Source organism: Procambarus clarkii, chromosome 3 (genome assembly GCF_040958095.1).
Source record: "Procambarus clarkii isolate CNS0578487 chromosome 3, FALCON_Pclarkii_2.0, whole genome shotgun sequence".
Lineage (NCBI taxonomy): Eukaryota > Metazoa > Arthropoda > Malacostraca > Decapoda > Cambaridae > Procambarus > Procambarus clarkii.
Genome location: NC_091152.1, coordinates 76,498 through 96,974, shown reverse-complemented (window position 1 = coordinate 96,974; position 20,477 = coordinate 76,498).

Here is a 20,477-nt window from a genome sequence, read left to right as displayed (position 1 = left end):
TGCAGGTGAAACAGGGATGCAGAGGGAGAAACAGGGGGGAGTGGTGCAGGTGAAACAGGGATGGGATGGGGGAACAGGGGGAGTGGTGCAGGTGAAACAGGGATGGGGATGGGGAAACAGGGGGAGTGGTGCAGGTGAAACAGGGATGGGGATGGGGGAACAGGGGGAGTGGTGCAGGTGAAACAGGGATGGGGATGGGGGAACAGGGGGAGTGGTGCAGGTGAAACAGGGATGGAGATGGGGGAACAGGGGGAGTGGTGCAGGTGAAACAGGGATGCAGAGGGAGAAACAGGGGGGAGTGGTGCAGGTGAAACAGGGATGGGGATGGGGGAACAGGGGGAGTGGTGCAGGTGAAACAGGGATGGGGATGGGGAAACAGGGGGAGTGGTGCAGGTGAAACAGGGATGGGGATGGGGGAACAGGGGGAGTGGTGCAGGTGAAACAGGGATGGGGATGGGGGAACAGGGGGAGTGGTGCAGGTGAAACAGGGATGCAGAGGGAGAAACAGGGGGGAGTGGTGCAGGTGAAACAGGGATGGGGATGGGGGAACAGGGGGAGTGGTGCAGGTGAAACAGGGATGCAGAGGGAGAAACAGGGGGAGTGGTGCAGGTGAAACAGGGATTAAAGGAAAATTTATATAAGTAGATAGATGGATGTTTACATTGATTGCTAAATATATACATTGACGGATAGACGGATGCATAGATGCATCCGTCTATCTGATGGATGGAAAGACATATGAGTAGATGGATGGATAGACAGAAGAGTTGATGGACGGATAAATGGAATATAAATGGAATATAAATGTATATAATGATAAATGGTTGGTTTATGGGAAGATAGATTGATGGATTGACATATATAAGTAGATAGATAGATGGATCCATTGATGGATTCATTTGTGCTTATCTCTTGAGGTTCTTCTTGAGATGATTTCGGGGCTTTAGTGTCCCCGCGGTCCGGTCCTCGACCAGGCCTCCACCCCCAGGAAGCAGCCCGTGACAGCTAACTAACACCCAGGTACCTGTTTTACTGCAAGGTATCAGGGGCACAGGGTGAAAGAAACTCTACCCATTGTTTCTCGGCGGCGCCCGGAATCGAACCCGGGACCACAGGATCACAAGTCCAGTGTCCAGTGTGCTGTCCGCTCGGCCGACTGGCTCCCCGGTCGGAGGGGAGCCGGTGAACAGGCGAATCAGGTTAAAGAATATCTGTCGATTTGCTATTGCATCAACTGAGATTCGATATGGGACCATTAGGATTATAACCAACGAACTCTCTCCGTTTAGACGGTAAGCCTCCAGTTTGTGTGTGTGTGTGTGTGTGTGTGTGTGTGTGTGTGTGTGTGTGTGTGTGTGTGTGTGTGTGTGTGTGTGTGTGTGTGTGTGTGTGTGTGTGTGTGTGTGTGTTAGAGAGAAATAGATGTAGTAGATATAAAAAAATGGAAAAATACATATATTTGATAGGCGGGGTCCAAGAGCTAATAACTCGATTCTGCAGATACATATAGTAAATACAAGGAGAAAATAAATACACACACACACACATTAATTGATAATGGACTGTTTTGTGTGTGTATCCATGTGAACTATTGTTAAGACCGACAGACAGGTGAAGCTATGTGTGTGTATGTGTACCTGTAATTGAACTGACATGTGTACGGTAATTATCTGTATGTGTCCATTTTAAAGGTACACATTAGTGAATGTGTATTTATGTAAATTGATTGACATATGTACGTGTGCGCGCGATTAGTGTTACTTTAATTTATATGGTTAACATTTATACGGTTGAATGACATAGTTTCCCATTATTGTCACATTTTTTGTTACATGTCTACTATTGTCAAGATGGACAGACACGTCCAGCTATGAGTGTTTATGTGTACCAGTAATTGAACTGACATGTGTACTGCAACTATCTGCGTGTGTCCATTTTAAAGGAATATATTAGTGAATGTTTATTTATGTAAATTGATTGGAATATGTATGTGGACGCTCGGTTAGTGTAACTGTAATTTATATGGTTAACGTTTGAATGACATAGTTTCCCCTCATTGTCACATTTTTGGTTACTATTTCGCTGTTCACTCTCACTCTCTCTGAATCCCGTGGACTAATTGTGCTCACGTGTGTTTGTGTAGGGAAGGGGGAACCATAGGCTTTTCACACAATAATTTGCAACTATTTGCTGAGAAACCATTCAAAAGATCATCTAAGTTTTTAATAAGGCTTCTTTTTCCTAACATACAAGTCAATCACACAGTATCTAACCTCAGTCAGAAACACTTTTCTTACTATATCTCGCAACGTCTTTTGCATATATATTCTATCTTAAATAATTAACAATTTTAATTCATAACTGCCAACCCCCCTCCCATCCAAAGCTTTCAAAGCCACCAAACATCATTCCTTTCCCTTAACCTCTCCCAAATTATCTTTTGCACCAATTCACAAACAAGGGGGCTTTATAGCTGAGTGGACGTCGCTCTCGACTCGTAATCGTAGCTCATTCGATCCCACGGTGATGGAACAAACGGAAATCAGCAGAGTTTCTATCATTCTGATGCCCCTGTTACCTAGCAGTAAATATGTACCTGGGCGTTAGACAGCTGTTACGGGCTGCTTCCTGGGAGTGTGTGGAATGTTTTTTATTAGTTAGTAATAATTGATTGATTGACAGTTGAGAGGCGGGCCGAAAGAGTAGAGCTCAACCCTCGCAAGCATAACTAGGTGAACACAACTAGATAAATACTAACCAACCACGATCTCGACAATCCATTACACACACAACCCCCCCCTCCCCCTCCCCTCCCCCCAAACTCCCAAAATCGTTCTACCTAAATCAATAAAAAATTAAAACAAATCAATTAATTCACCAAAAAATACTAACTATAAATAAAGGAACCAAATTTGAGACATACAGCGACTCCAGCGTGGTCTAGTCGGAAGAGAACGTGTTCTCATCTGGATAGATTGCGATCGAGTCTGTCGGAACGGGTGTGTAACTGCAGGGCACAAATATTTGTGTGTCCCCTCCTGTAGCTGCCTCTGTTTCGACAGGTTCCCTGGATAGCTGGAATTGACCTGGCCCTTGGAAAGTGGGGAAGGGGTGAAATCCGTTGGGCCCACGGATGGATACCTTGGATCCATGGACCTAGAGCAGGTCTAATCACCTGGGATTCGAACCCACGGTGGGAATAAGGGAGGAGATATGGGAAGGGGGGTGGGGGGAAGGATGTTTCCCTGGAACCAAACTTCACATAAACCCGGACACTCACACACAAACCCTCACCCGAACACTCACAGGGGCACTCACACTCACACACTCCCATAGACTGTGATAAGGGAGACCATCTGAGGGGACACAGATGGCCTCCTGGACCCACAGGTATAACCGGACACACACACACCCGGACACTCACAGGGACACTCACACACACTCGCCCGGACACTCACAGGGATATACACACTCACACACAGCCATAGACACAAACTGTGATAAGGGAGACCATCTGAGGGGACACAGATGGCCTCCTGGACACACAAGTATATATCAATATTTAATTTAATATTTATTATTTAATTTTATTAAATAAGTAATCAAATTAATGTTTTTTAATAAATTATTTTTTTATTAAATTATTAAATAATTATATTAATAAAAGAAATTAAATTAAATTTAATAATTAAATATTTATTATTTAATTTACAAATATGACAGATTTTTTAAATATATATATATATGTCGTACCAAGTAGCCAGAACTCACTTTTTGGCCTACTATGCAAGGCCCGATTTGCCTAATAAGCCAATTTTTCCTGAATTAATATATTTTTTCTAATTTTTTTCTTATGAAATGATAAAGCTACCCATTTCATTATGTATGAGGTCAATTTTTTTTTATTGGAGTTAAAATTAACGTAGATATATGACCGAACCTAACCAACCCTACCTAACCTAACCTAACCTATCTTTATAGGTTAGGTTTGGTTAGGTAGCCGAAAAAGTTAGGTTAGATTAGGTTAGGTAGGTTAGGTTGTCGAAAAAACATTAATTCATGAAAACTAGGCTTATTAAGCAAATCAGGCCTTGCATAGTAGGCTCAGAAGTGAGTTCTGGCTACTAGGTACGACATATATATATATATATATATATATATATATATATATATATATATATATATATATATATACATATATATATATATATATATATATATATATATATATATATATATATATATATATATATATATATATATATATACATGCGAACACGCCTTAATGGTCCCCAGGACTATATGCAACTGAAAACTCACATGCCAGAAGTGACTCGAACCCATACTGCCAGGAGCAATGCAACTGGTATGTACAGGAAGCCTTAATCCGCTTGTGTCAATTTTAAAGTAATATATTAGTGAATATTTATTTATGTAAATTGATATATATATATATATATATATATATATATATATATATATATATATATATATATATATATATATATATATATATATATAAAATATATATATATATATATATATATATATATATATATATATATATATATATATATATATATATATATATATATATATATATATATATATATAAAGAGAATGTCTGTCTATGTAATGAGGCCACATGCTGGAGGCTGCAGCCATACACAGATTTATTTTAAAATTTATTTATTAATATATTATTAAGGCTTATTATTACTAAATTAATGTTTTTGTAGAGGGAATGGTCTGGGGTAGGGAACGGGCATAGGTTGGTCAGTGTTGACTTTAGCTAAAGGATTTAGGAATAATTATTAATTATTCTTATCACTCCCCCCCCCCCTACCAATTTAATTAAAGTTAATTGTAAAATAATGCTTGAGATGGCTGAAGACTTTTTCGTACTTTGAAAAAACCTAAATTAAACACATAAAGATGTTTATTGGTCCTGATTTAAGTTAAAGGAAGAGGTACAAAGGTGGTGGTGGGGGTGGGGGGGAGGATACGGGATTTAGAGGTGGAATGAAGAGAGGGAACAGGGGGAGTGGTGCAGGTGAAACAGGGAGGAACAGGGGGTGCTGTACAGGTGATACAGGGATGGGGATGGGGGAACAGGGGGAGTGGTGCAGATGAAACAGGGATGAAGAGGGAGAAACAGGGGGGAGTGGTGCAGGTGAAACAGGGATGAAGAGGGAGAAACAGAGGGAGTGGTGCAGGTGAAACAGGGATGGGGATTGGGGAACAGGGGGAGTGGTGCAGGTGAAACAGGGATGGGGATGGGGGATCAGGGGGAGTGGTGCAGGTGAAACAGGGATGGAGATGGGGGAACTGGGGGAGTGGTGCAGGTGAAACAGGGATGCAGAGGGAGAAACAGGGGGGAGTGGTGCAGGTGAAACAGGGATGGGGATGGGGGAACAGGGGGAGTGGTGCAGGTGAAACAGGGATGGGGATGGGGAAACAGGGGGAGTGGTGCAGGTGAAACAGGGATGGGGATGGGGGAACAGGGGGAGTGGTGCAGGTGAAACAGGGATGGGGATGGGGGAACAGGGGGAGTGGTGCAGGTGAAACAGGGATGGAGATGGGGGAACAGGGGGAGTGGTGCAGGTGAAACAGGGATGCAGAGGGAGAAACAGGGGGGAGTGGTGCAGGTGAAACAGGGATGGGGATGGGGGAACAGGGGGAGTGGTGCAGGTGAAACAGGGATGGGGATGGGGAAACAGGGGGAGTGGTGCAGGTGAAACAGGGATGGGGATGGGGGAACAGGGGGAGTGGTGCAGGTGAAACAGGGATGGGGATGGGGGAACAGGGGGAGTGGTGCAGGTGAAACAGGGATGCAGAGGGAGAAACAGGGGGGAGTGGTGCAGGTGAAACAGGGATGGGGATGGGGGAACAGGGGGAGTGGTGCAGGTGAAACAGGGATGCAGAGGGAGAAACAGGGGGGAGTGGTGCAGGTGAAACAGGGATTAAAGGAAAATTTATATAAGTAGATAGATGGATGTTTACATTGATTGCTAAATATATACATTGACGGATAGACGGATGCATAGATGCATCCGTCTATCTGATGGATGGAAAGACATATGAGTAGATGGATGGATAGACAGAAGAGTTGATGGACGGATAAATGGAATATAAATGGAATATAAATGTATATAATGATAAATGGTTGGTTTATGGGAAGATAGATTGATGGATTGACATATATAAGTAGATAGATAGATGGATCCATTGATGGATTCATTTGTGCTTATCTCTTGAGGTTCTTCTTGAGATGATTTCGGGGCTTTAGTGTCCCCGCGGTCCGGTCCTCGACCAGGCCTCCACCCCCAGGAAGCAGCCCGTGACAGCTAACTAACACCCAGGTACCTGTTTTACTGCAAGGTATCAGGGGCACAGGGTGAAAGAAACTCTACCCATTGTTTCTCGGCGGCGCCCGGAATCGAACCCGGGACCACAGGATCACAAGTCCAGTGTCCAGTGTGCTGTCCGCTCGGCCGACTGGCTCCCCGGTCGGAGGGGAGCCGGTGAACAGGCGAATCAGGTTAAAGAATATCTGTCGATTTGCTATTGCATCAACTGAGATTCGATATGGGACCATTAGGATTATAACCAACGAACTCTCTCCGTTTAGACGGTAAGCCTCCAGTTTGTGTGTGTGTGTGTGTGTGTGTGTGTGTGTGTGTGTGTGTGTGTGTGTGTGTGTGTGTGTGTGTGTGTGTGTGTGTGTGTGTGTGTGTGTGTGTGTTAGAGAGAAATAGATGTAGTAGATATAAAAAAATGGAAAAATACATATATTTGATAGGCGGGGTCCAAGAGCTAATAACTCGATTCTGCAGATACATATAGTAAATACAAGGAGAAAATAAATACACACACACACACATTAATTGATAATGGACTGTTTTGTGTGTGTATCCATGTGAACTATTGTTAAGACCGACAGACAGGTGAAGCTATGTGTGTGTATGTGTACCTGTAATTGAACTGACATGTGTACGGTAATTATCTGTATGTGTCCATTTTAAAGGTACACATTAGTGAATGTGTATTTATGTAAATTGATTGACATATGTACGTGTGCGCGCGATTAGTGTTACTTTAATTTATATGGTTAACATTTATACGGTTGAATGACATAGTTTCCCATTATTGTCACATTTTTTGTTACATGTCTACTATTGTCAAGATGGACAGACACGTCCAGCTATGAGTGTTTATGTGTACCAGTAATTGAACTGACATGTGTACTGCAACTATCTGCGTGTGTCCATTTTAAAGGAATATATTAGTGAATGTTTATTTATGTAAATTGATTGGAATATGTATGTGGACGCTCGGTTAGTGTAACTGTAATTTATATGGTTAACGTTTGAATGACATAGTTTCCCCTCATTGTCACATTTTTGGTTACTATTTCGCTGTTCACTCTCACTCTCTCTGAATCCCGTGGACTAATTGTGCTCACGTGTGTTTGTGTAGGGAAGGGGGAACCATAGGCTTTTCACACAATAATTTGCAACTATTTGCTGAGAAACCATTCAAAAGATCATCTAAGTTTTTAATAAGGGTTCTTTTTCCTAACATACAAGTCAATCACACAGTACCTAACCTCAGTCAGAAACACTTTTCTTACTATATCTCGCAACGTCTTTTGCATATATATCCTATCTTAAATAATTAACAATTTTAATTCATAACTGCCAACCCCCCTCCCATCCAAAGCTTTCAAAGCCACCAAACATCATTCCTTTCCCTTAACCTCTCCCAAATTATCTTTTGCACCAATTCACAAACAAGGGGGCTTTATAGCTGAGTGGACGTCGCTCTCGACTCGTAATCGTAGCTCATTCGATCCCACGGTGATGGAACAAACGGAAATCAGCAGAGTTTCTATCATTCTGATGCCCCTGTTACCTAGCAGTAAATATGTACCTGGGCGTTAGACAGCTGTTACGGGCTGCTTCCTGGGTGTGTGTGGAATGTTTTTTATTAGTTAGTAATAATTGATTGATTGACAGTTGAGAGGCGGGCCGAAAGAGTAGAGCTCAACCCTCGCAAGCATAACTAGGTGAACACAACTAGATAAATACTAACCAACCACGATCTCGACAATCCATTACACACACAACCCCCCCTCCCCCTCCCCTCCCCCCAAACTCCCAAAATCGTTCTACCTAAATCAATAAAAAATTAAAACAAATCAATTAATTCACCAAAAATACTAACTATAAATAAAGGAACCAAATTTGAGACATACAGCGACTCCAGCGTGGTCTAGTCGGAAGAGAACGTGTTCTCATCTGGATAGATTGCGATCGAGTCTGTCGGAACGGGTGTGTAACTGCAGGGCACAAATATTTGTGTGTCCCCTCCTGTAGCTGCCTCTGTTTCGACAGGTTCCCTGGATAGCTGGAATTGACCTGGCCCTTGGAAAGTGGGGAAGGGGTGAAATCCGTTGGGCCCACGGATGGATACCTTGGATCCATGGACCTAGAGCAGGTCTAATCACCTGGGATTCGAACCCACGGTGGGAATAAGGGAGGAGATATGGGAAGGGGGGTGGGGGGAAGGATGTTTCCCTGGAACCAAACTTCACATAAACCCGGACACTCACACACAAACCCTCACCCGAACACTCACAGGGGCACTCACACTCACACACTCCCATAGACTGTGATAAGGGAGACCATCTGAGGGGACACAGATGGCCTCCTGGACCCACAGGTATAACCGGACACACACACACCCGGACACTCACAGGGACACTCACACACACTCGCCCGGACACTCACAGGGATATACACACTCACACACAGCCATAGACACAAACTGTGATAAGGGAGACCATCTGAGGGGACACAGATGGCCTCCTGGACACACAAGTATATATCAATATTTAATTTAATATTTATTATTTAATTTTATTAAATAAGTAATCAAATTAATGTTTTTTAATAAATTATTTTTTTATTAAATTATTAAATAATTATATTAATAAAAGAAATTAAATTAAATTTAATAATTAAATATTTATTATTTAATTTACAAATATGACAGATTTTTTAATATATATATATATATATATATATATATATATATATATATATATATATATATATATATATATATATATATATATATATATATATACATGCGAACACGCCTTAATGGTCCCCAGGACTATATGCAACTGAAAACTCACATGCCAGAAGTGACTCGAACCCATACTGCCAGGAGCAATGCAACTGGTATGTACAGGACGCCTTAATCCGCTTGTGTCAATTTTAAAGTAATATATTAGTGAATATTTATTTATGTAAATTGATATATATATATATATATATATATATATATATATATATATATATATATATATATATATATATATAATATATATATATATATATATATATATATATATATATATATATATATATATATATATATAAAGAGAATGTCTGTCTATGTAATGAGGCCACATGCTGGAGGCTGCAGCCATACACAGATTTATTTTAAAATTTATTTATTAATATATTATTAAGGCTTATTATTACTAAATTAATGTTTTTGTAGAGGGAATGGTCTGGGGTAGGGAACGGGCATAGGTTGGTCAGTGTTGACTTTAGCTAAAGGATTTAGGAATAATTATTAATTATTCTTATCACTCCCCCCCCCCCTACCAATTTAATTAAAGTTAATTGTAAAATAATGCTTGAGATGGCTGAAGACTTTTTCGTACTTTGAAAAAACCTAAATTAAACACATAAAGATGTTTATTGGTCCTGATTTAAGTTAAAGGAAGAGGTACAAAGGTGGTGGTGGGGGTGGGGGGGAGGATACGGGATTTAGAGGTGGAATGAAGAGAGGGAACAGGGGGAGTGGTGCAGGTGAAACAGGGAGGAACAGGGGGTGCTGTACAGGTGATACAGGGATGGGGATGGGGGAACAGGGGGAGTGGTGCAGATGAAACAGGGATGAAGAGGGAGAAACAGGGGGGAGTGGTGCAGGTGAAACAGGGATGAAGAGGGAGAAACAGAGGGAGTGGTGCAGGTGAAACAGGGATGGGGATTGGGGAACAGGGGGAGTGGTGCAGGTGAAACAGGGATGGGGATGGGGGAACAGGGGGAGTGGTGCAGGTGAAACAGGGATGGAGATGGGGGAACAGGGGGAGTGGTGCAGGTGAAACAGGGATGCAGAGGGAGAAACAGGGGGGAGTGGTGCAGGTGAAACAGGGATGGGGATGGGGGAACAGGGGGAGTGGTGCAGGTGAAACAGGGATGGGGATGGGGGAACAGGGGGAGTGGTGCAGGTGAAACAGGGATGGAGATGGGGGAACAGGGGGAGTGGTGCAGGTGAAACAGGGATGCAGAGGGAGAAACAGGGGGGAGTGGTGCAGGTGAAACAGGGATGGGGATGGGGAACAGGGGGAGTGGTGCAGGTGAAACAGGGATGGGGATGGGGAAACAGGGGGAGTGGTGCAGGTGAAACAGGGATGGAGATGGGGGAACAGGGGGAGTGGTGCAGGTGAAACAGGGATGCAGAGGGAGAAACAGGGGGGAGTGGTGCAGGTGAAACAGGGATGGGGATGGGGGAACAGGGGGAGTGGTGCAGGTGAAACAGGGATGGGGATGGGGAAACAGGGGGAGTGGTGCAGGTGAAACAGGGATGGGGATGGGGGAACAGGGGGAGTGGTGCAGGTGAAACAGGGATGGGGATGGGGGAACAGGGGGAGTGGTGCAGGTGAAACAGGGATGCAGAGGGAGAAACAGGGGGGAGTGGTGCAGGTGAAACAGGGATGGGGATGGGGGAACAGGGGGAGTGGTGCAGGTGAAACAGGGATGCAGAGGGAGAAACAGGGGGGAGTGGTGCAGGTGAAACAGGGATTAAAGGAAAATTTATATAAGTAGATAGATGGATGTTTACATTGATTGCTAAATATATACATTGACGGATAGACGGATGCATAGATGCATCCGTCTATCTGATGGATGGAAAGACATATGAGTAGATGGATGGATAGACAGAAGAGTTGATGGACGGATAAATGGAATATAAATGGAATATAAATGTATATAATGATAAATGGTTGGTTTATGGGAAGATAGATTGATGGATTGACAGATATAAGTAGATAGATAGATGGATCCATTGATGGATTCATTTGTGCTTATCTCTTGAGGTTCTTCTTGAGATGATTTCGGGGCTTTAGTGTCCCCGCGGTCCGGTCCTCGACCAGGCCTCCACCCCCAGGAAGCAGCCCGTGACAGCTAACTAACACCCAGGTACCTGTTTTACTGCAAGGTATCAGGGGCACAGGGTGAAAGAAACTCTACCCATTGTTTCTCGGCGGCGCCCGGAATCGAACCCGGGACCACAGGATCACAAGTCCAGTGTCCAGTGTGCTGTCCGCTCGGCCGACTGGCTCCCCGGTCGGAGGGGAGCCGGTGAACAGGCGAATCAGGTTAAAGAATATCTGTCGATTTGCTATTGCATCAACTGAGATTCGATATGGGACCATTAGGATTATAACCAACGAACTCTCTCCGTTTAGACGGTAAGCCTCCAGTTTGTGTGTGTGTGTGTGTGTGTGTGTGTGTGTGTGTGTGTGTGTGTGTGTGTGTGTGTGTGTGTGTGTGTGTGTGTGTGTGTGTGTGTGTGTGTGTGTGTGTGTTAGAGAGAAATAGATGTAGTAGATATAAAAAAATGGAAAAATACATATATTTGATAGGCGGGGTCCAAGAGCTAATAACTCGATTCTGCAGATACATATAGTAAATACAAGGAGAAAATAAATACACACACACACACATTAATTGATAATGGACTGTTTTGTGTGTGTATCCATGTGAACTATTGTTAAGACCGACAGACAGGTGAAGCTATGTGTGTGTATGTGTACCTGTAATTGAACTGACATGTGTACGGTAATTATCTGTATGTGTCCATTTTAAAGGTACACATTAGTGAATGTGTATTTATGTAAATTGATTGACATATGTACGTGTGCGCGCGATTAGTGTTACTTTAATTTATATGGTTAACATTTATACGGTTGAATGACATAGTTTCCCATTATTGTCACATTTTTTGTTACATGTCTACTATTGTCAAGATGGACAGACACGTCCAGCTATGAGTGTTTATGTGTACCAGTAATTGAACTGACATGTGTACTGCAACTATCTGCGTGTGTCCATTTTAAAGGAATATATTAGTGAATGTTTATTTATGTAAATTGATTGGAATATGTATGTGGACGCTCGGTTAGTGTAACTGTAATTTATATGGTTAACGTTTGAATGACATAGTTTCCCCTCATTGTCACATTTTTGGTTACTATTTCGCTGTTCACTCTCACTCTCTCTGAATCCCGTGGACTAATTGTGCTCACGTGTGTTTGTGTAGGGAAGGGGGAACCATAGGCTTTTCACACAATAATTTGCAACTATTTGCTGAGAAACCATTCAAAAGATCATCTAAGTTTTTAATAAGGGTTCTTTTTCCTAACATACAAGTCAATCACACAGTACCTAACCTCAGTCAGAAACACTTTTCTTACTATATCTCGCAACGTCTTTTGCATATATATCCTATCTTAAATAATTAACAATTTTAATTCATAACTGCCAACCCCCCTCCCATCCAAAGCTTTCAAAGCCACCAAACATCATTCCTTTCCCTTAACCTCTCCCAAATTATCTTTTGCACCAATTCACAAACAAGGGGGCTTTATAGCTGAGTGGACGTCGCTCTCGACTCGTAATCGTAGCTCATTCGATCCCACGGTGATGGAACAAACGGAAATCAGCAGAGTTTCTATCATTCTGATGCCCCTGTTACCTAGCAGTAAATATGTACCTGGGCGTTAGACAGCTGTTACGGGCTGCTTCCTGGGTGTGTGTGGAATGTTTTTTATTAGTTAGTAATAATTGATTGATTGACAGTTGAGAGGCGGGCCGAAAGAGTAGAGCTCAACCCTCGCAAGCATAACTAGGTGAACACAACTAGATAAATACTAACCAACCACGATCTCGACAATCCATTACACACACAACCCCCCCTCCCCCTCCCCTCCCCCCAAACTCCCAAAATCGTTCTACCTAAATCAATAAAAAATTAAAACAAATCAATTAATTCACCAAAAATACTAACTATAAATAAAGGAACCAAATTTGAGACATACAGCGACTCCAGCGTGGTCTAGTCGGAAGAGAACGTGTTCTCATCTGGATAGATTGCGATCGAGTCTGTCGGAACGGGTGTGTAACTGCAGGGCACAAATATTTGTGTGTCCCCTCCTGTAGCTGCCTCTGTTTCGACAGGTTCCCTGGATAGCTGGAATTGACCTGGCCCTTGGAAAGTGGGGAAGGGGTGAAATCCGTTGGGCCCACGGATGGATACCTTGGATCCATGGACCTAGAGCAGGTCTAATCACCTGGGATTCGAACCCACGGTGGGAATAAGGGAGGAGATATGGGAAGGGGGGTGGGGGGAAGGATGTTTCCCTGGAACCAAACTTCACATAAACCCGGACACTCACACACAAACCCTCACCCGAACACTCACAGGGGCACTCACACTCACACACTCCCATAGACTGTGATAAGGGAGACCATCTGAGGGGACACAGATGGCCTCCTGGACCCACAGGTATAACCGGACACACACACACCCGGACACTCACAGGGACACTCACACACACTCGCCCGGACACTCACAGGGATATACACACTCACACACAGCCATAGACACAAACTGTGATAAGGGAGACCATCTGAGGGGACACAGATGGCCTCCTGGACACACAAGTATATATCAATATTTAATTTAATATTTATTATTTAATTTTATTAAATAAGTAATCAAATTAATGTTTTTTAATAAATTATTTTTTTATTAAATTATTAAATAATTATATTAATAAAAGAAATTAAATTAAATTTAATAATTAAATATTTATTATTTAATTTACAAATATGACAGATTTTTTAAATATATATATATATATATATATATATATATATATATATATATATATATATATATATATATATATATATATATATATATATATATATATATATATATATACATGCGAACACGCCTTAATGGTCCCCAGGACTATATGCAACTGAAAACTCACATGCCAGAAGTGACTCGAACCCATACTGCCAGGAGCAATGCAACTGGTATGTACAGGACGCCTTAATCCGCTTGTGTCAATTTTAAAGTAATATATTAGTGAATATTTATTTATGTAAATTGATATATATATATATATATATATATATATATATATATATATATATATATATATATATATATATATATATATATATATATATATATATATATATATATATATATATATATATATATATATATATATATATATATATATATAAAGAGAATGTCTGTCTATGTAATGAGGCCACATGCTGGAGGCTGCAGCCATACACAGATTTATTTTAAAATTTATTTATTAATATATTATTAAGGCTTATTATTACTAAATTAATGTTTTTGTAGAGGGAATGGTCTGGGGTAGGGAACGGGCATAGGTTGGTCAGTGTTGACTTTAGCTAAAGGATTTAGGAATAATTATTAATTATTCTTATCACTCCCCCCCCCCTACCAATTTAATTAAAGTTAATTGTAAAATAATGCTTGAGATGGCTGAAGACTTTTTCGTACTTTGAAAAAACCTAAATTAAACACATAAAGATGTTTATTGGTCCTGATTTAAGTTAAAGGAAGAGGTACAAAGGTGGTGGTGGGGGTGGGGGGGAGGATACGGGATTTAGAGGTGGAATGAAGAGAGGGAACAGGGGGAGTGGTGCAGGTGAAACAGGGAGGAACAGGGGGTGCTGTACAGGTGATACAGGGATGGGGATGGGGGAACAGGGGGAGTGGTGCAGATGAAACAGGGATGAAGAGGGAGAAACAGGGGGGAGTGGTGCAGGTGAAACAGGGATGAAGAGGGAGAAACAGAGGGAGTGGTGCAGGTGAAACAGGGATGGGGATTGGGGAACAGGGGGAGTGGTGCAGGTGAAACAGGGATGGGGATGGGGGAACAGGGGGAGTGGTGCAGGTGAAACAGGGATGGAGATGGGGGAACAGGGGGAGTGGTGCAGGTGAAACAGGGATGCAGAGGGAGAAACAGGGGGGAGTGGTGCAGGTGAAACAGGGATGGGGATGGGGGAACAGGGGGAGTGGTGCAGGTGAGAACAGGGATGGGGATGGGGGAACAGGGGGAGTGGTGCAGGTGAAACAGGGATGGAGATGGGGGAACAGGGGGAGTGGTGCAGGTGAAACAGGGATGCAGAGGGAGAAACAGGGGGGAGTGGTGCAGGTGAAACAGGGATGGGGATGGGGGAACAGGGGGAGTGGTGCAGGTGAAACAGGGATGGGGATGGGGAAACAGGGGGAGTGGTGCAGGTGAAACAGGGATGGAGATGGGGGAACAGGGGGAGTGGTGCAGGTGAAACAGGGATGCAGAGGGAGAAACAGGGGGGAGTGGTGCAGGTGAAACAGGGATGGGGATGGGGGAACAGGGGGAGTGGTGCAGGTGAAACAGGGATGGGGATGGGGAAACAGGGGGAGTGGTGCAGGTGAAACAGGGATGGGGATGGGGGAACAGGGGGAGTGGTGCAGGTGAAACAGGGATGGGGATGGGGGAACAGGGGGAGTGGTGCAGGTGAAACAGGGATGCAGAGGGAGAAACAGGGGGGAGTGGTGCAGGTGAAACAGGGATGGGGATGGGGGAACAGGGGGAGTGGTGCAGGTGAAACAGGGATGCAGAGGGAGAAACAGGGGGGAGTGGTGCAGGTGAAACAGGGATTAAAGGAAAATTTATATAAGTAGATAGATGGATGTTTACATTGATTGCTAAATATATACATTGACGGATAGACGGATGCATAGATGCATCCGTCTATCTGATGGATGGAAAGACATATGAGTAGATGGATGGATAGACAGAAGAGTTGATGGACGGATAAATGGAATATAAATGGAATATAAATGTATATAATGATAAATGGTTGGTTTATGGGAAGATAGATTGATGGATTGACAGATATAAGTAGATAGATAGATGGATCCATTGATGGATTCATTTGTGCTTATCTCTTGAGGTTCTTCTTGAGATGATTTCGGGGCTTTAGTGTCCCCGCGGTCCGGTCCTCGACCAGGCCTCCACCCCCAGGAAGCAGCCCGTGACAGCTAACTAACACCCAGGTACCTGTTTTACTGCAAGGTATCAGGGGCACAGGGTGAAAGAAACTCTACCCATTGTTTCTCGGCGGCGCCCGGAATCGAACCCGGGACCACAGGATCACAAGTCCAGTGTCCAGTGTGCTGTCCGCTCGGCCGACTGGCTCCCCGGTCGGAGGGGAGCCGGTGAACAGGCGAATCAGGTTAAAGAATATCTGTCGATTTGCTATTGCATCAACTGAGATTCGATATGGGACCATTAGGATTATAACCAACGAACTCTCTCCGTTTAGACGGTAAGCCTCCAGTTTGTGTGTGTGTGTGTGTGTGTGTGTGTGTGTGTGTGTGTGTGTGTGTGTGTGTGTGTGTGTGTGTGTGTGTGTGTGTGTGTGTGTGTGTGTGTGTGTGTGTGTGTGTGTGTTAGAGAGAAATAGATGTAGTAGATATAAAAAAATGGAAAAATACATATATTTGATAGGCGGGGTCCAAGAGCTAATAACTCGATTCTGCAGATACATATAGTAAATACAAGGAGAAAATAAATACACACACACACATTAATTGATAATGGACTGTTTTGTGTGTGTATCCATGTGAACTATTGTTAAGACCGACAGACAGGTGAAGCTATGTGTGTGTATGTGTACCTGTAATTGAACTGACATGTGTACGGTAATTATCTGTATGTGTCCATTTTAAAGGTACACATTAGTGAATGTGTATTTATGTAAATTGATTGACATATGTACGTGTGCGCGCGATTAGTGTTACTTTAATTTATATGGTTAACATTTATACGGTTGAATGACATAGTTTCCCATTATTGTCACATTTTTTGTTACATGTCTACTATTGTCAAGATGGACAGACACGTCCAGCTATGAGTGTTTATGTGTACCAGTAATTGAACTGACATGTGTACTGCAACTATCTGCGTGTGTCCATTTTAAAGGAATATATTAGTGAATGTTTATTTATGTAAATTGATTGGAATATGTATGTGGACGCTCGGTTAGTGTAACTGTAATTTATATGGTTAACGTTTGAATGACATAGTTTCCCCTCATTGTCACATTTTTGGTTACTATTTCGCTGTTCACTCTCACTCTCTCTGAATCCCGTGGACTAATTGTGCTCACGTGTGTTTGTGTAGGGAAGGGGGAACCATAGGCTTTTCACACAATAATTTGCAACTATTTGCTGAGAAACCATTCAAAAGATCATCTAAGTTTTTAATAAGGGCTTCTTTTTCCTAACATACAAGTCAATCACACAGTATCTAACCTCAGTCAGAAACACTTTTCTTACTATATCTCGCAACGTCTTTTGCATATATATCCTATCTTAAATAATTAACAATTTTAATTCATAACTGCCAACCCCCCTCCCATCCAAAGCTTTCAAAGCCACCAAACATCATTCCTTTCCCTTAACCTCTCCCAAATTATCTTTTGCACCAATTCACAAACAAGGGGGCTTTATAGCTGAGTGGACGTCGCTCTCGACTCGTAATCGTAGCTCATTCGATCCCACGGTGATGGAACAAACGGAAATCAGCAGAGTTTCTATCATTCTGATGCCCCTGTTACCTAGCAGTAAATATGTACCTGGGCGTTAGACAGCTGTTACGGGCTGCTTCCTGGGTGTGTGTGGAATGTTTTTTATTAGTTAGTAATAATTGATTGATTGACAGTTGAGAGGCGGGCCGAAAGAGTAGAGCTCAACCCTCGCAAGCATAACTAGGTGAACACAACTAGATAAATACTAACCAACCACGATCTCGACAATCCATTACACACACAACCCCCCCTCCCCCTCCCCTCCCCCCAAACTCCCAAAATCGTTCTACCTAAATCAATAAAAAATTAAAACAAATCAATTAATTCACCAAAAATACTAACTATAAATAAAGGAACCAAATTTGAGACATACAGCGACTCCAGCGTGGTCTAGTCGGAAGAGAACGTGTTCTCATCTGGATAGATTGCGATCGAGTCTGTCGGAACGGGTGTGTAACTGCAGGGCACAAATATTTGTGTGTCCCCTCCTGTAGCTGCCTCTGTTTCGACAGGTTCCCTGGATAGCTGGAATTGACCTGGCCCTTGGAAAGTGGGGAAGGGGTGAAATCCGTTGGGCCCACGGATGGATACCTTGGATCCATGGACCTAGAGCAGGTCTAATCACCTGGGATTCGAACCCACGGTGGGAATAAGGGAGGAGATATGGGAAGGGGGGTGGGGGGAAGGATGTTTCCCTGGAACCAAACTTCACATAAACCCGGACACTCACACACAAACCCTCACCCGAACACTCACAGGGGCACTCACACTCACACACTCCCATAGACTGTGATAAGGGAGACCATCTGAGGGGACACAGATGGCCTCCTGGACCCACAGGTATAACCGGACACACACACACCCGGACACTCACAGGGACACTCACACACACTCGCCCGGACACTCACAGGGATATACACACTCACACACAGCCATAGACACAAACTGTGATAAGGGAGACCATCTGAGGGGACACAGATGGCCTCCTGGACACACAAGTATATATCAATATTTAATTTAATATTTATTATTTAATTTTATTAAATAAGTAATCAAATTAATGTTTTTTAATAAATTATTTTTTTATTAAATTATTAAATAATTATATTAATAAAAGAAATTAAATTAAATTTAATAATTAAATATTTATTATTTAATTTACAAATATGACAGATTTTTTAAATATATATATATATATATATATATATATATATATATATATATATATATATATATATATATACATGCGAACACGCCTTAATGGTCCCCAGGACTATATGCAACTGAAAACTCACATGCCAGAAGTGACTCGAACCCATACTGCCAGGAGCAATGCAACTGGTATGTACAGGACGCCTTAATCCCCTTGTGTCAATTTTAAAGTAATATATTAGTGAATATTTATTTATGTAAATTGATATATATATATATATATATATATATATATATATATATATATATATATATATATATATATATATATATAAATATATATATATATATATATATATATATATATATATATATATATATATATATATATATATATATATATATATATATATATATATATATATATATATAAAGAGAATGTCTGTCTATGTAATGAGGCCACATGCTGGAGGCTGCAGCCATACACAGATTTATTTTAAAATTTATTTATTAATATATTATTAAGGCTTATTATTACTAAATTAATGTTTTTGTAGAGGGAATGGTCTGGGGTAGGGAACGGGCATAGGTTGGTCAGTGTTGACTTTAGCTAAAGGATTTAGGAATAATTATTAATTATTCTTATCACTCCCCCCCCCCCCTACCAATTTAATTAAAGTTAATTGTAAAATAATGCTTGAGATGGCTGAAGACTTTTTCGTACTTTGAAAAAACCTAAATTAAACACATAAAGATGTTTATTGGTCCTGATTTAAGTTAAAGGAAGAGGTACAAAGGTGGTGGTGGGGGTGGGGGGGAGGATACGGGATTTAGAGGTGGAATGAAGAGAGGGAACAGGGGGAGTGGTGCAGGTGAAACAGGGAGGAACAGGGGGTGCTGTACAGGTGATACAGGGATGGGGATGGGGGAACAGGGGGAGTGGTGCAGATGAAACAGGGATGAAGAGGGAGAAACAGGGGGGAGTGGTGCAGGTGAAACAGGGATGAAGAGGGAGAAACAGAGGGAGTAGGTGCAGGTGAAACAGGGATGGGGATTGGGGAACAGGGGGAGTGGTGCAGGTGAAACAGGGATGGGGATGGGGGAACAGGGGGAGTGGTGCAGGTGAAACAGGGATGGAGATGGGGGAACAGGGGGAGTGGTGCAGGTGAAACAGGGATGCAGAGGGAGAAACAGGGGGGAGTGGTGCAGGTGAAACAGGGATGGGGATGGGGGAACAGGGGGAGTGGTGCAGGTGAAACAGGGATGGGGATGGGGGAACAGGGGGAGTGGTGCAGGTGAAACAGGGATGGAGATGGGGGAACAGGGGGAGTGGTGCAGGTGAAACAGGGATGCAGAGGGAGAAACTGGGGGGAGTGGTGCAGGTGAAACAGGGATGCAGAGGGAGAAACTGGGGGAGTGGTGCAGGTGAAACAGGGATGGGGATGGGGGAACAGGGGGAGTGGTGCAGGTGAAACAGGGATGGGGATGGGGAAACAGGGGGAGTGGTGCAGGTGAAACAGGGATGGAGATGGGGGAACAGGGGGAGTGGTG